The sequence below is a fragment of the Natrix helvetica genome (genome assembly GCF_964273705.1).
Source record: "Natrix helvetica genome assembly, chromosome: 3".
NCBI lineage: Eukaryota > Metazoa > Chordata > Lepidosauria > Squamata > Natricidae > Natrix > Natrix helvetica.
In genome coordinates this window covers 127,519,580-127,537,544 of record NC_138549.1, presented here as the reverse complement: position 1 = coordinate 127,537,544, position 17,965 = coordinate 127,519,580, and the positions used below count along the sequence as shown (strand labels likewise).

The following is a 17,965-nucleotide window of genomic DNA, read 5'->3' as shown; positions in this document are numbered from 1 at the left end:
ATAGGTATTCCATATTGCATTTAAAATACATAGTTAGATAATATTCTACAGCAATCATTTTGCAAAGTCAATTTGTGAAATTCATAAGGTAAGCAAATTCACCTTGCTTGCCTTTATGTGCATGTAAAACAGGAGTCATAATATAGATGCTCACTGTCATACTAGTATGTGCCATGACATCATCATCATTATTATTCTATCATCACACATAGTCTTCTTTTCTTCATCTTCCATATGAAAGCTAAAGCATAGTTTCTTTTATCTTTCAGATTTATTTCAGAAGCAGCATAAAGAAAGAGTAAGACTGGCACCTATGTGTCTTTGTGCACAAGACACAAGAACCTTCAAGAAAAGATTCTAATCCCATGGACATTTTATTATATCTGATATTAAAGTCAATAGCTATTAATTAAAAAAATATTATTTGTTTGATTAGTTTAGCCTGGAATCTTGGCAGGGACCAAAAAGTTATCTCCATTGACTACTGTATTTTTGGGACTATAAGACACTTTTTTGTCTCCCAAAAAGGGGGTGAAAATGTCTGTGCGTCTTATAGACCGAATATTGCTGAAGCCCCGCCCACCTGCTGGCCATTTTTTTGCCTCTGCATGCCCCTTTTTCAGCCCTTTATTCAGGCCATTTTTGAGGCTTTCTCCCGCCTGTTTGTTCATCTTTTTTCAGCCCATTTTTGAGGCTTCTTTTGGCCTGTTTTTCCAAAAACAGGACTCCCTGCATATCTGTTGGATTTTCATGTTAGGAAAAGACTTTCTTCTAAAGAATGCAACATTTTATATTATAATGCCTTTATAATGCCTTGGTAAGGCCACACTTGGAATACTACATTCAGTTCTGGTCGCCACGATGTAAAAAAGATGTGGAGACTCTAGAAAGAGTGCAGAGAAGAGCAACAAAGATGATTAGGGGACTGGAGACTAAAACATATGAAGAACGGTTGCAGGAACTAGGTATGTCTAGTTTAATAGAAAGAAGGACTAGGGGAGACATGTTAGCAGTGTTCCAATATCTCAGGGGTTGCCACAAAGAAGAGGGAGTCAAGCTATTTTCCAAGGCACCTGAGGGTAGAACAAGAAGCAATGGGTGGAAACTAATCAAGGAGAGAAGCAACTTAGAACTGAGGAGAAACTTCCTGACAGTTAGAACAATTAATCAGTGGAACAGCTTGCCTCCAGAAGTTGTGAATGCCCCAACACTGGAAGTCGTTAAGAAGATGTTGGATAGCCATTTGTCTGGAACGGTATAGGGTTTCCTGCCTAGGCAGGGGGTTGGACTAGAAGACCTCCAAGGTCCCTTCCAACTCTACTATTGTATTGTATTTTAAGGCTATTGCCTGTAACACCGTGTTTAGAACCTCTAATCCAATGATGTCTTGTATTTTTCATTCTTCTGAAAACTTACCCAATTTTACAATTCCATTTCTCTGAAAGTCAATAGTACAAGCACACATAATACAATTGGCGAGCTGTGATCAATTTCTAGAAATACTTGAATGGAAGGGCATGTTGGAATATCTAGAATATCTAGAAATGCTTGAATGGAAGTGCATATTTCACTTTTAGACTGCTTCTATGAATAAACAAATTGAGTTGACAAGGAATGTAAGTTTATATCAATCCTGTAATATACCTTGCAAGTATTTCTTCAAAGGAAACAATCCAAAAAAGTGTCAATATGCCTCGACTACTGAGAGACATGTCAGGTAACAAAATACAGTATTTTTCTTCTTTCGGATCTTCTATGATTTTCCAAAGAAACTACCAGTAATTTACTTCATCCAATATTTGTTACCAAGTTTTCAAAAGAAGTACTGCATGGTAGAGCCAAGGATCCTTTAAGCCAGTGATGGCTAACCTTTTCGGGAGCGAGTGCCCAAACCCCCAAGATGCAATGTGCATGCTGTCCCCATGCATGTGCCCCGCCCCCGCACATGAGCCCTGCCTTCACACCACCACACACACCCCATTCATATGCATGAGCCCCCCCTGTGCATACAAACACAGCTCCCCCGCATGCACCCAATGCGTGCAAAGACCTGATCACCAGCTGACCAGTGGGAGGTGCGCACGCATGCACGGTGGAGCTGAGCTAGGTTGACAGCTCGTGTGCCCACCGAGAGGGTGCTGCGTGCCACCGGTTCGCCATCATGGCTTTAGGCTTTTATCTGTGATAGATATATCACTTTGCAAATTATCTGAACAGAATATAATAGTGATCAAGCAGAGATGTGTGGCGGACTGAACCCCAATTCATTAAAAAGCAGATGTTGAGTGCTGTGGATATGTCTCAGACATGAGATCAGCAGAATTCAGTTGTGTTGAAAACAGGGTAAAGCTGGTGATTTTGCCAGTTCCACCTGAAAGCTCCAGACAATTGGTGGCCTGCATGGAATAGCTTAAGAAGTATCATATGGAAAAGGCAATGACAAAAATTCCCACCTACCCACTTCCTTCTCCAGGAACTTTCTACAGGACGCTCTTCTATTCATAAAAGCAAATCTGGCTCTAACTCTGTTAAAATCAGCCACAACTATTGTTTTTTTTCCTATCCCGAATCTCCTTATTTTTTGGGAATTTAAACCAAGGAAGACCCACAATCCACTTAAGAGACAGCAGCACTTCAGTTCTAGAGCCAGAAGTAGTACCACAATATAAATATTACTGTAACACTTCAGGGACATATCATCCATTAGAGCCCCATCATAGCCAATCAGACAAATGATAGACAGAAGCTGGCACATCTCAGCAGGCTGTGTCATTAGCTGGCAAACTCTGCTGTGATGCACGTAAAGGAAAAAGAGCACAAGGCTCGCAGACTAAGAGTCGAGCTATGAATTATATAAAACACTCAGTCCTAGATCACTTGATGGCATTTGTGATTTTATTTTGACGTAGTCACATGACGGACTACAGTTGATCACAGTAGTAACCCTGGAGATTCTTCTTCTTACATCCAAGAATATGATGCTGCTATCAGGCCCTTGGGAAAAATACTTACTGCATTTGGGCTGGACTGCAACCGCTGGGTTCCAGGAATACACAATCTGCCCAATGAACTCAAAATACCACAGTAATTGAAGCAGACTGTTTTTAAGTATTTACTCACCAACACACAAATCAATATAAAAGCCAAAAAGATTCAAACCCACTTGACTTTAATACTACTCCTTAATTAGCTACACAGTACTACATTCTTCTGGGTGGAGTTGTCCTGTACCTACTTGAAAAGAAAGACAGTATCGGCTAGTGGCTAGAGTTATGCAAGTATGAAGTTTTGCCAGTGTTACAAAACAATATCATTTGTCTAATAATAATACTCTATCACTGTGATGTCAAACCCATGGCATGAGTGCCAGAGGTGGCATGCAGCCCCCTCTCTGATGGCACATGAGCTGTCACCCCAGTTCAGCTCTGCATGTGTGGCCCACCCGCACATGTCCCACCCCCTGCGCATGCATGCACAGCCCCCCTATATGCATCCCACTCCCCCGTGGATGCATGCCACACCTCTACGCCTGCACGGCAGTCTCTCCCACGCATGCGCAGGGGTGTGGCATGCATGCACGAGGGAGTGGGGTGCATGTAGGGTGGTCGTGAGTGCATGCGCAGGGGTGGGATATGTGCGAATGGGCCGCACATGCCTGCATGGGAGGGCAGGGTGTGTGTGGGAGCTGCACACACACATGCATGGGGGCCGGGCACAGGCATGGGGGCAGTGCATGCATTGTATTTTGAGGGTTCAGGCACACGCTTTAGGCACTCAGGCAGTGATGGCTAACCTTTTCCAGAGCAAGTGCCCAAAGCATGCGTGAGCTGTCACCCTAGTTCAGCTCCACAACACATGTGCATGCAGGCCCCTTGTAAATGCCCCATGTGGCAGAGATCCAATGACCAGTTGGCAGCAGGAGGTGCAGGCGCATGTATGGTAGAGTTGAACTAGGGCGACTCACATGCCCACAGAAAGGGCGCTGCGTGCCACCTGTGGCATGCATGCCATAGGTTCGCCATCACAGCTCTAGGGGCTTAAATTTTATGGCGTTGTTAAAATGACAAGATATGTTGAGTCATATTTTACATGCACTTAAAGGAATAACTAAATAAAATAACTTCCAGTTAGGCTCAGAACTCTATTTGGGAGAGAAATTGTCTTTTAACTTCTTACGCAACAACAACAAATCCAAAAGACAGGACATTTGTTGAGACTACAGCATTGGGAAGGTGACACATATAACTTAGTCAAATACACAGACTTCAACTCAGAACATTCCCAATAACCAGGGCCATATAACTAAAGCTTGCTCATCAGATTGGGAAAGGCTGACCTACAATACAATACAATAGTAGAGTTGGAAGGGACCTTGGAGGTCTTCTAGTCCAACCCCCTGCCTAGGCAGGAAACCCTATACCGTTTCAGACAAATAGCTATCCAACATCTTCTTAAAGACTTCCAGTGTTGGGGCATTCACAACTTCTGGAGGCAAGCTGTTCCACTGATTAATTGTTCTCACTGTCAGGAAATTTCTCCTCAGTTCTAAGTTGCTTCTCTCCTTGATTAGTTTCCACCCATTGCTTCTTGTTCTACCCTCAGGTGCTTTGGAGAATAGTTTGACTCCCTCTTCTTTGTGGCAACCTCTGAGATATTGGAATAATGCTATCATGTCTCCCCTAGTCCTTCTTTCTCTTAAGCTAAACATACCCAGTTCCTGCAACCGTTCTTCATATGTTTTAGTCTCCAGTCCCCTAATCATCTTTGTTGCTCTTCTCTGCACTCTTTCTAGCAGACCTAGTCTGCTTGTCTTTCAGATTTTGAATATGGTATTGGATACTTGTAGTAATATACCAAGAATGACTATAACTCCATCATTAAAGTATTAGATTTGAATCAGAAAAGCCAAGTTAATTATGAAAGCTTATTCATCAGGTCATACTATTCTCAACCACTCTGAAAATAAGATTAAAAACAAGGGGAAGAAAATCCTGATGAAATTCCAAGGCAAATTTCAACTACCGTATTTTTCGGAGTATAAGAAGCACCTTTTTCCCTCAAAAAAGAGGGTAAAAATCTGGGTGCATCTTATACATTGAATACAGCATTTCCTGCCTCCTGAAGCCCCGCCCCCTTCACCAAAATGGCCATGCATAGCTTGTAGGAGGCTTTCAGAGCGCTCCTGGGGGCTGGGGAGGGCAGAAATGAAGTGAACAATGGGCTGTTTTTTGCTCAATTCTGCCCCACCAACCCCCAGGAGCACTCTATAAACCCCCATAAGGTTATACATGCAATTTTCCTGACAAAAAACAGACCCACCTGCCCCCCCCACCCCCCAAAGGCTATTCATGCCTCTCTTTTTTTGGAAAAAAAAACGGGCCATTTTTGGGAGGTTTGCAGAGTGCAAAAACTTTTTTTTTCCTTTCGGAAAGGCTTTAGTTAGAGTGATTGATGATAATTTGATTGATCAAGTGCTGTGCCAGCAGAAACAAAGTCTTAGGTGCTGCAGATTGTCAGTGATTTTCTTCTCCAGCACATGGATAAATACACCTGGAAACATCTACCTACCTAACTACTGTCTTTCTCCCTACCTACCTACTGTATTTCTCTCCCTCTCTCTCTCTCTCTCTCTCTCTCTCTCTCTCTCCCTCTTTCTACCTACTCTCTCTCTCTCCCTAACTACCTACTGTATTTCTTTCTCCCCCCTCTATCTACCTATGTACACTCACTTTCTCCCTCTCCCTCTCCCTCTCCCTCTATTTCTCTGTCTCTATCCCTCTAGCTACCAACCTACCTACTCTCTCTTCCTACCTACTGTATTTCTCTCTATATATATATTTCTCTCTCTCCCTACCTACCTACTATATTTCTCTCTCTCTTTCTTTCTCTCTATCCCTCTTTCTACCTACTCTCTCTCTCTCTCCCTACCTGCTGTATTTCTCTCTCTCCCCTCTATCTACCTACATATACTCTCTCTCTCTCCCTACCTCTCCCTCCCCCCTCTATTTCTCTCTCTATCCCTCTAGCTACCAACCTACCTACTCTCTCTTCCTACCTACTGCATTTCTCTCTCTCTCTCTCTCTCTCTCTCTCTCTCTCCCCCTTTATCTACCTACCTACCTAAATAACTACTCTCTCTCTCCCAACCTACCTACTGTATTTTTCTCTCTTTGTCTCTTTATCCCTCTATCTACCTACCTACCGTACTTTTTTAAAAATTTGCCTCTTCAAAACCTTGATGCGTCTTATACTCCGGTGCGTCTTATACTCTGAAAAATATGGTAGTTACTTTGAAGGACTGAGTATTGAAGTGTTTTAAGTGAAATGTTTTGATAAAATGATGGCAGGGAAATATAGAGAGATTTTGCTGGGCCAATATCCCCAGAGTAAAGGAACATTACATTACATTTCATTGAGCAGCTTGGAGATAGAATTTCCTCACCTGGAAAATTAGCATTAAGCTTCTTATTTCATTTTCCAGTGAGTTATCCCTGTTATTCTGCTGCAACTAAAGCAATCAAAGCTTTGAGGCATCTAAAAAAAAGGATATTCTCTGCTAAATTTCACAGTTGATCTTGTGCCTGAAATGGTCACAGAATCACTAGGACAACTCAGAAACCAAGCAAATGCCTGTCTTACCTCATCTGTTTCCAGCCACATAAAGTAATTTGCCTAGGGAAAAGTTTTGTCCATGCAGAATTTAATGTTTACTGGTAGCCATAAAAATAAAGATCAACATTATACATTATAGCCCATTCTTTACTCTTCAAAAAATCAGGACGGAGGGTGGGTCCTTCCTGTCATAAAGTTGCACAAGCAGATTTCAGACAACTTCCATACTAAGGACTTTGTGCTTCCCTCATATGTATTTTAAAGAGGGTCCACAGATCATGCATTTACAATTCCCCTGTGCTTTTGAGAAAGCTGAAAGAGGAGCACAAATTCCCCAAGCACAATTCCTTCATATATTTTTTAACGGCCCACTTTTGATCTGGGTAATGACATATTGGAGAAATACATTTATCACAGTCCAGCACACATTTGTTATGTCTGATAAAAAGTCCCCCAAAGCAAAGATTTACCAAACTCCCTCCCACTATCTATTTTTTAGTGCTAGGAAAGTTCAGAAACTAATAAAGCAGCAGGCTGCCTGCTCTTCTGACAGCCCTGATATACATCAAGGGGCTTGTCTCCTGCACATGGTGATGGGACAGTATCCTTGTTTTTTCCATCAGATGAGCTTCCCACCAATTTAGCTACAAAGAAACAGCTTTCCCTTTCCTCAATGGAGAAGGCTGTTGGAGGAAAGTAATACCTCTCTTCTGCAAATCTTTCTAATTCACTTTCTTGAAGTTCCTTATTGCCAAAGAATAATTAAATATTTTCCTGTTATATAGGTGGAGAGGGATGCTCATGCAGGAAACTTATACCAGGACAGATGGTTGTCTTCTTAAACACCTCCAATGTTGGAGCACCTGTAACTTCTGGAGGCAAGTTGTTCCACTTATTAATTCTTCTAACTTTCAGGAAATTTATCCTTGGTTATCTCCTTGATTAGTTTCTACATTGCTTTAGAGACTAGGTTTACTCCCTCTTTCTGGTAGTCCCTTAAATATTGGAACATTGCTGTAGTTCAGTAATATTTGGGAAATCATTAAGTTCCCATTCCGTAGATATTTACCAGCATTTAGAATTATTACAAACACACAGGTTCAGAGAACAGTTATACAGTGAATTAAACAATGCTTTGAGAAATGTATGTGTGTGTGTACATTCTGATTAAAAAGTTTGTCTCTCAACAAGACAAAAGAAATCTAAAATTTCTAACCCAGTGCAGTTATCAAGATAGAAAACCAATTCATTACAGTAATGTGTGATATATTTAGTACTAGCACCAAAATTTATTACACTGACAAAGCGGATAAATCCTTTAATGTGCCTCACAAGTCGACAACATATTTAATAAGCCAACATAGTAGTGAGGCAAAGAGCATTTTTGCAGCTCATCTTACAACTGGTAGTTCATCAGTGCTGTTGAAATCCATCTGCTCAGTTCCCTGAAATACCAGGCAGGAGAAAGTGGATTCAGTCGCTTTTTGTTTGACAAAAGCAAGTCAGTAATAATAATAATGATATCATCTAGCTTGTTAATCTTTGAATGATGAGGATGACAAAATCTCTGAACTATGAACAGACATTTTATTTTTTTTCTCGTTCTTTGAAATTCTAGTGCTTTTCTTCAAGAATTGCTTGTCACAGATGGTTTATCTTATTGCAAAAATCACTAAAATATCACTGAATTTTATCATGTAGCCCTAGGCAAGTCATTATTTTTCATCCAATATTTCCTTACAAGAATGCTGCAAGACCAGAGAACTATTGTGAGATATTGGAGGAAGAACAAGGTTCACATGCAAGAAAATAAATGGCATTGGTGTTCGAGGACTGCATTAGGGACAAAGTGATCCTCTTCAAAAATAAAAAAATAAACATCAAAATAAGCATCAGTAGTCCAAAAGAACAGGAACACAGGCTCCGGATGATAAAATTGGGGTAGTAATTATAAAACATACAGGTAGATTACAGATGCACACATCATGCTGAATTATCATTTGCTTAACTGCAGGTAAGCCAAAACTTACCTGGGGAATCCAAAACTGGCTGGGGTCATAAAATGTGCTAAAGCCAATGCAAACAAACTATATTTGGGTAGCACAGTGTATCAAATCAGCCCGTCCTTACTTTTTAATGTAATAATACTATCTACTAGCTAATTGTTAAGAAAAACAAGCAAACACCAATGGTTGTTTGTTTGGTTGTTTGTCTGTAGTATTTTCTACATTAGTACAATTAGCAGTGTAACCCCTAAATCCCTCCTCATGAGAAATATACCAAAAGATGCAAGGAAGGCAGATACCTATATTTAATCATAGAATTTCAAGTAATTGGCTAAAAAGGGGGTCTAACACTAACAGCATTTAATGTTATTTGGAAGACTAACAGAATGCCCACCCAGTCAGATGACCACCAGACGCTATGCTGGCTGGGGGATTCTGGGAGTTGAACTCCATAGGACTTAAAGTCGTCAAGGTTGAGAAACACTGACATATAGGATATCTTCATTGATAATTTAAATCAGATTTTACTTAAGGATAAGGAACAAAAGCATTTCTTCTAGAAGCTATACAATTTCCAGAGTTCTTCTAATAGCAGAAGAGTTCTTCCCCCTCAAAAAAAAAGTGGGCATTTGGGTTTGAATTCCAAGTTATGAGGATAATTTCTATATTCAGATATAAAAATTGACCAAAGTCAATACTGTAATTAATATTTTAAATGTGAGCGACAACTCCAAAGTGCTAAAAGCAGGGCTTTATGTTAGCGATCTACCTCAAGATTTAGGAGTTCTAAGCCCTCTCAGTTATAGCTTTATACAGTTTTCCATTAAAAAATAATGTACCAAATTTAAAACTTTGTTGCTAGTTCAAACCTTAACATAATCCCACAGAATAGCCTTCTGACCATTGTCAGAAACTACTTCTATATATGCTCAAAATCCTCAGATCCTTACAACAACATTTGTAAGAGTGTAATATTCTTCCCCAGACTCAAGTCCGTGGATGGTTGTGGCTGATTCATGCTGTTGCCTACTGAGGTGTGATATGCTTCTTCAAACTGGCAGGTTGATACAAACTAAGAAACTGTGCTAAAAACCCCACTGAGAAGAAAATCAACAACATTACCACATTCTTAGATCCTGATAACTTCTAAGACTGCCAATCTACTACTGCTTGCTGATCCAACATCCCCAGTTGGTCAATTCCTTTTTGGCCAACCCTTACTATACTTTCATTGTGGTTTGTTTCAACCCTTCTGCAGACAGACAACTATAACTTCTTACTGCCTTCCCTGCCCCAGCTCTGTCTTTTCCCCACTCAGCCAAAGACCTGCTGTGGCTATAGCTTCATGCTTCCAAACTCCAGATGTATTAGCCTCTTATTCAACTTCTTAAAATTTAATTTATAGATCACTCAAGCTGACCTTGAGTTTGACACAAAAAGCGACCCCTTTCATCTTTAGGGTTGTTTTTAGAAAAGGAACACACAGAAACACAACTATTTTCTGCCCTTTCCCCCTTCTTGCCCCTTGGAGTGATGATAGATATGGCTGGGTTGCACCATTTGGAGCAGCTGTTAGCCGACTGCAGCTACTGTATATCCAGAGAAGCCAAGAGACTCCCACAAATTCCCCTTCCAGCTTTTTAGAGGGAAACGAGTTTGATGTCTTCTACTGATGATTCTGAATAAATTCAAGCTGTTAAAGTGTTGCACCTCTTTTCTGAACTTTATGGAAGGTGTGCACAGCTAAAATGCAGCAGGCTGAGCTCAGCTCTATGGACACTGAGCATGCAGCAGAGAGAAAGGAGGGGCAACAAATACCAGGACTGCAGGAGTAGGAAGACCCCCAAAGCAAGTGGGAGGGCAGGAAGCAATTCCACCAACCCAGTCCACTCCCCAGCAGTGATTCATTAACAGATGGGTGCTTCCCCCAAATGAGATTGTTTTCCTCTCAGGGGGCTGGCAGGAAGCCAGATAAGATTATCTTGGTGCTAGTGGGGGAAGGCAGGAACTCGGGTAGCCCCATCTGCTTTGAAGCCATTTGACAGCCCCCGTTATCAGATGTGATAGACTGCAGAGATTCTGCACAGCTACCCCAAAGAGCTCCTAGGGTCAACTTCAGGGAGGGAGGAGGGAGGGGGGCCAGCGAGGAAGAAGTGGAAAGTAATGGCATAGGGTGGAAAGTATCTCCTAGAAACAACACCCCACACACACCCAATGTCTAACAGTACAAAAATAAGCCTCATTAAGTTTTATAGGCTGCACTCCAGGCATAGAGGGACCATTTAACATGCAGAGAATTGTTTCTCTAGTCACTAGTATGTCCTTGAAGATCCCTCCTCCGCCCCAGTCTCCCTCAAATGTTGTAGAGGTTTTTTAGTGATGAAATCAAATCACACCAGTTTACCAGACCAGAATACACATTTGTAACAACTAGAAATAAAAAAATAAATAAAACCCAGCTTACATTATAAACCTTTCATGTTTTCTTACTCTTTATTGTTGAAATCTACTATATCCTCCTTGAATTTTAGGCGGGCATTCCGAGAACAGTTTACTTCTTAAATCTGATCATCAACGTAGTTAAAGGGTAGCTGAATACTGCTGTCATTGCTTTCTCCCCACCCTCGTTCTACAACAAGAATTTGGATAAGATTTATATAGAGGAGATACAAATGTACGTACCATAGGCAAAGTGAAGCAATGTTTTGAAAAAAAAAGAATGGATCAGGGCAGGGTAGGGTGTGGAAGAGATAGTCCCTTCAAATGATGGAAGCTTATTAGCAGGAGAACAAGTTACACAGGCTCACTCTTCTTCTTTACTGTTTACATTTATGAAGGTATAGTCCCAAGTTGCTTCCAACCATACCTCTGCAGTCCTTTTTTGAATAGACGGGTCCTTACAATCATGAAATCATCTCTTTTCCTCCTTCCAACAGAAAATCTGTCTCCCCTCCCCCCTCTGTCTATTCCTGGAACAGCTGCAGAAAGAGGCTCTGTTGTGCATGGACTCACAAGGAGAATCAAAAGCAGCATCTGGAACTGTGAGTTTGTTGGTGCTAATGGAAGTTGAATCCCTACATATGATGGGAGGACAGAGTAATGGGGAGAGAACTAGATGCTTTAGAATTACATAGAACTAGGTGCAATACATAGCAAGACAATAGCAACTGGTAGTCCTGTATCTTATGCCCTGTGTTTGGTAAGTCCTACATGTCCATCTCTAGGACTATCTCTCCTTTAGTCTCCTGTAAGCTGTCTAGTTCTTGATCCACCCAAACCCCTATCTTACATCCAGAGTCATTTTCTTAATCCTGGTTTCCCTGGCTTCATTTTCTTTTCTTTCCATATTTTCCAGACTTCCTTTTCCACCACTTGCTAATTTTGAACCTTTCCCCATCATATTCTTTTGATTCAATATACTAATGTTAATCAATCATAAGTGGATGGGATCTTCAGTCAAAGAGAATCCAAAAAGGGAATTGGAGGTCTTTCTAATTTGCTGTTGGCTTTCTTCTGGATGATTATTCTGCCAAATTTTTGAAATCCCATTTTTGATGCAAAACTTCATACATAGCGAAAGAGAGGAGAAATAGCTCATTTTAAAAAAGCCTTCCAGCCATTATTTTCCTGTTTTACTCACCTGCTCAAAGCCATAGTGAATTAACTATCCATTGGACAGAAATCTTCTTGGTGAAGATATAGCGATGGGGAGCTGATGATTTAGTAATTGGCTTTAGTTGGAAAAATTTAGAAAGGTGATTGGATGCCTTTGCCTTGTAAGGAGTTTCAATAAATCCTAGCCATTACTTCAAAATTTTGCAGACAGAAATTAGCATACGCATTTTTATCATTTTTCTTTTTAAAAAAACCTAGACGCCCGAATCCAATCTTTATTTAGGCAATCAACACTTCTTCGACTCCACACTCCCGTTTTATAACAAATCCTCCTTGTTGGGGCTGCAGACCGTGGCGAGGACCCGTACAGCGAAAAGGGAGGGGTCGTCTTTCCGTCCCGCCGCGCCCCTCGGAGGCGACTGATCAACTGGCATTTCTACGCTCCCTCCTTATTCTCCCCCCTCCCCGCATCCGCCTTCCCTCCTTCTGCATCTGTCCGTCTGGCCAGCCAGTCCGTTTGTCAGCGCAGAATAAGAGACGCTGCTGGCCGCCGAAGAGGGCGGATTGCGCCCTTTCCTTTTCAATTGAACATCTAAACGGTCTTTGACACACAGACCCAGTACTGTGCTCCCCACCGGTAAATAATCAGGTTACTGTGCTAAAGACCAGGAGGCTGAACGCAGCGCGCTAGAAACACTGGAACTGCACAGCCCTTCCAGTTGGCTTTCTTTTCGTCATTGGCGCTAAACCCAACCCCGAGGCTCAAAAGCGGAACGGGGTCTTCCATTGGACGAAGTGCTGTCTCACACAGCTCCGGCAGGGCAGCTCCTCACGTTTTGCAACTAAACTGCGCGGGGCAGATTCCCTGTTTTCCCCTCTTTTCACCAGCCCCGTCCGGTTTAACGATTTTATCCGCACACCAGCCAGACGGTTTCTTCCCCCTCGGGAATTCTCCGCTGCCTTTTCCCCTCCCCAACCACCTTCGCTAACAGAGAAGTGTTGTAATACTGAGGGTGTAGACTTGTCAGGGCGACTCAGTCTATCCGAGGCAACCAATTAATTCCTCCCGTCCGGCGGTTCTGCATGCAACGAGGATCAACAGCCACACCGGTTTTTTAAAAGTTTCAACACGACAGAGACGGGGGGGGGGAGCGGGGGGAGCGGGAATAGCAACACTAGAAAACAAGCTGCTTAGTGGTCTGCCTCCCCCTCCCGTTGATTTTAATTCGTGACTAAGATCCACCAACCATTTAATGTTCTATGAAACCCTACTCGAAATAGATCGAACTTCAGACACGCGCGAAAGTCCGAAGATATTTTCCAATAGTTTTGCATTCCTTATCCTTGCATACGTTTTCAATCGTTCTGTTTCACGTTTCTCCAAACGCAGGGAATACCCTAAATTTTCCACAGCTAATTATAGCCACAAGACTATGTAGCCTTGTCCCTCTCCCCACCCCGCAAGTAAAAGAAAACCCGAGCCGAGGATATTTGGAGAAAAATCCTCCGGCCACCTTTAGATTCGCCGGCAAAAGAAAAGGAGCTCCAACTAAATTCCCGTCTACTCCACCCAAATCTGCCTTTCCCTTTTCTCCCGTCCCCCCCTCCCCCCAAGTTCGCTTTCTACCAACAAGCGCCAGAAACAGGCGTGGGTGATAACGCTTGCAACACTTTTCCGTGCCCTGCTGCCTTATTTCTTCGATCGAAAAAGCAGGCTAGCAAAAAAGCCAACTCAGTCACTGGGGGTGGGGAGGTGTTAAAAAAAAAAGCAAAATACCTGATTTACGGTTGTCCCGGGAACGCGAGACGAGCAGACACGAAGGGACTCCTTCTAGACAAGCAGACAATCCACCCAGCCGCAGCTCCGAGTCGGCGGCCTCGGGAACAGCGTGCAGCCAGTAAACGACCGGAGCAACGGCTCTTGAGCGATCGTGGCGACTCAGGGGCAGAGACGAGTCCCGCCGATTTCCCTCCACCTCCTGTAATTCTGGCTTCCACAGTCTGGGAAACCCCCCTGGATTTCCATAAGGGGAGGGCGGAAGGGGAGGGGAAACCTTCAGAAAGCTACTCGGTTTCCGATTCTGCCGACCGCCTGCTGAAGTTTAGAACGAGCCGCGAACTGGAGAAGGAGCAAAATGACTGGCTTCTCTTACAGAAAGCTCGAGCGGGGAATCTTAAAACTGGGCGATGTTTATTCAAAGGAAAGCGAGGGTCTCTCGGAGAGCGTCCCTCGTTTCCTTCTCGTCGTCTTTTCCCCCTGTCTTTTTAAACCCAGCCCTCCGCGAGTTGAGTCCCTCCTGCTCTGAGCCGCGGAAGCTTAAGAAAATGTTCGTCATGGTAACACCACTGCCTAGTCCTGCCAGATTCACCCCCAGCCTCCAGAGAAGGAGGAGCTCTGTTAAGGTGGCTTCAAACGCAGCTGGCCCAGCCCTGGGACTTGCCTTTTTTTTTTTTTAAGGGGGAAGAGAAAAGGGTGCTTCCAGAAGAGCGCCGCGGAGGCGGGAGAGAAACACGAGGGGAAAAGAAATTCGGAGCAACATGCGTGTAGGGCTTCCCTCCCTCCCTTCGGGTGTGGACCCGAAAGGCGAAGTGAATTAAGCACCGCTGCTTGGGGAGGTGGCCGGAGAGACACACACAGGGAGATGTGAAGCTTTCAATACTTTTCTTTCTCCAATCACAACCAATTCTTCCTTTCGGGGTTTCTAACAGCAATAAGATTAAAAAGATGAAAACCCTCTGCAGTCAAAGGTGACTCCACCTGATGACTGCATGGGCACATTCCTGCAGCTTTCTTAACAACCAGCAGCAGCGCCAAACGGTATAGGTGAGACTTTGGACAGAAAAATGTGTTATGATAGACCTGTGCATATTTACAGTTGATTGTAAGAGACTCTGTTTCAGTATTTCTGTCTTGCAGCTCTTTCAGAAATTCTTGTACTATGAAGTACATAGCATGGGTGACATTTATTCTCTGTCTTGATACCTTAGACAGAAACCTATTACTAGGGCACTAGCTGACCATAGTTTATCCTCTTTTTAATTTTTTTTCCAAAACTCACCCAGCAGACAAAGACATATAAGCTTTGCCATATCTGATAATCGAATCGTTGCTACATTGATTATAAATCGCAAAATTCAAAGTATAAACTTGTGCTTTAAAATGCAATTAAGTTCTCCATTGATCCAAATCCGGTAATTTAGGAGTACAGATGAAATATCTTTCTGCAGCTTTTTATATCAGGTAATGTGTTGTGGAAAGGCAGTTGTGGAATCTCAGAAAAGAGTTTTAAATAACTGCTCATCATCATGGGGGTGGGCAAATCTTTTCTGAGATATTGCCAAGAAAACTACAGGGAGTAGTCATGTAGAGTCAGCAGGAACTGGGTAAAATCAACAAGTCTTTGTTTCTTCTTTTTGTTAAGATTGTCCAGCCAGTCAGCAGAAGCAGAACAGAAATGGTCATGATGTTAACAAAGCCTAACTTTATAATGTTCTACATGGCTTATGAAAAAAGTTATTTTCTTACAAGCATAAAATAACTTTATTTAGTTGTGCCATGGGGAAGACAGACATCAATTCCATGAATTGAATGAGTCAGCATATCAAACCCATTGATTTCAATGGTAAGGGTAATCAAGAAGCCTTTTATCTTTTTTTTAATTTAAGCTAGTCCAGCCAGCCAGCAGAAGCAGCAGTCAAACATTAACATGATACCAGCTCAGTAAGACAACACAGAAATATCAGCTTCCTAATAGGAGAGTCCCACATTGCCTATCAATAGGCCTAGTTCTGCACAAAAATGCCCATGGTGTTGACGAAGCTATATAGCTTAACTTTATAATAATCTAGGTGGCTTATGAAAAGATTCCTTTAATAACATAAACCAAAACTATAAAACTTGTGGTTGTGTCATGGAGAGGACAAACATTAACTCCATGAATTGAATGAGTCAGCATGTCAAACCCTATTCATAGGTTCCCGTAAGTATGTATTTAAAAAGATCAGGTTTCTCTGATGTAATCAAGGGACAAGGTAAAATTAACTTTACCATTGATTTCAGTGGCAAAGTTAATGGCTTGCATAAGGGCTTCCCAGTGAAATTATCAAAACTTAAAGAGCATTTGTACTGAATCATATTTTAGCCTAGTTTGTAGTCTAGTTTCTTGTAGATGAATGGTTAGTGGGTTGTACCCCTGAAAATTGGGTTAATTCAGTAAACGTAATTGGTTAAAGGTAAAGGTTCCCCTCGCACATATGTGCTAGTCGTTCACGACTCTAGGGGACGATGCTCATCTCCGTTTTAAAGCCGAAGAGCCAGCGCTGTCTGAAGACGTTTCTGTGGTCATGTGGCCGGCATGACTAAGCGCCAAAGGTACACAGAACGCTGCTACCTTCCTACCAATGTGGTCCCTATTTTTCTACTTGCATTTTTAATGTACTTTTGAACTGCTAGGTTGGCAGAAGCTGGGAAAGTAATGAGAGCTCACTCTGTTACGCAGCGCTAGGGATTCGAACCACTGAACTGCCAATCTCTCTGATCAGCAAGCTCAGCTCAGCAGTGGCTCAGTGGCTAAGTAACAGTGTTACTCAGGGTTACTCGTACTTAGAATAACATATAAACACAGCTTATGTTTCACCAGGCTGCAATTTTTTTAATTCTTCTTTTCCAAAAAGGAATTGTGGCATCCCATGGAAGGAAAACCTGAGTAAGAACTGACCACTGAATCAAAGCAGCACCTGAAAAACTCATCTGAACTATCCTTTTTAATGATTACTTGTACTGGAGGCTGTAATTATCATGGGTAGTTATAGTACCTTGATGGAGGGAAATGAAAGGAGAAATGTCAAAGAAACAAAGATCCTTTTCAAAAGAACAAAGCATATCTGTGCCTGAAAAAAAGTTCCTCTTAAGTTTAAAAAGGGAAGAGAATAAGGAGATATGCAAACATATTGCTTTCCCCAATCCATATATGAAAAGTCCATAAAGGTTATGTTGGGGCAGCCTTGTGAAGATGAGGCCAGAAGGAAGGCAGAGTATGCTATAAGGATTGTACACTTGTTTTATGTATACACTACATCAGATCAATATATGCACTAGATCAGATCAATAACTCCTGAAAGGGTTCACAGTTTTTCCACTTATTTTTTCCTCTAAATTGTGATAAGTTGCAATGGTGCTAATACAAGAAGAAGTATATCATACCTGCAGTGTCCATCCAACCCAGAAACTTCAAATGAAACCAGGCTTTTTAAAATTGGGATTTGGGAGAAAAGACTTGAGTCAGTCTTACATGCTCAACAATGGAGAAATGCCTACAATGGAACATTGGATTGTGAATATGGTGGAATTCACAGAAATGGCCAAACTGACTTGTTTGATTAGATAGATCGGATCAGAAGATTGGAAATCCTTTATGGGATTTTTTTTGTTGAAAACAGAAGAAGTGAAAGATGATTTTTGGATTTGTGACTTAAAATGATTAAATATGGAATAGAAAGGAACTACATAAAGTAATTTTAAAGAAGGAGGAGGGATATGAATTTAGTTTGTAACTGTTGTTACAAAGAAGATTGGAAATAGTTTCTGTACTATTCTTTGCACTTTTTCCTTTAAAGTCTTTCCCCTTAACTTTGTTTTATATATTTTCATGTTTATCTTTTATATATATAAAAACCTTTAATAAAAATGATGTTTACTTTTTTTGATCTGGCTCATGCATAGCTCAGGCTTT

The 17,965-nt window shown here is 41.8% G+C and overlaps 1 protein-coding gene and 1 long non-coding RNA gene across 4 annotated transcripts in view; one reads left to right on the top strand and one right to left on the bottom strand.

The window, feature by feature from the left end:
• Window positions 1-14,207, bottom strand: part of ATP2B4 (ATPase plasma membrane Ca2+ transporting 4) — a 180,175-nt gene extending 165,968 nt beyond the window's left edge. Inside the window, exon 1 of the mRNA XM_081948026.1 lies at window positions 14,011-14,207. The gene's annotated coding sequence lies outside the window, so the exon portion shown is untranslated. The remainder of the gene's footprint in view (window positions 1-14,010) is intronic.
• Window positions 14,208-14,661: 454 nt separating this feature from the next.
• LOC309389529 lies at window positions 14,662-17,662 on the top strand. 3 transcript variants are annotated; one of them, XR_014174953.1, is made up of 2 exons: window positions 14,662-14,777; window positions 16,908-17,662. It is a non-coding gene; the product is annotated as an uncharacterized lncRNA (long non-coding RNA). The 3 variants fall into 3 exon arrangements; XR_014174954.1 differs by lacking the exon at window positions 14,662-14,777 and adding an exon at window positions 14,832-15,079; XR_014174955.1 differs by lacking the exon at window positions 14,662-14,777 and adding an exon at window positions 15,052-15,115.
• The last annotated feature ends 303 nt before the right edge of the window (window positions 17,663-17,965 follow it).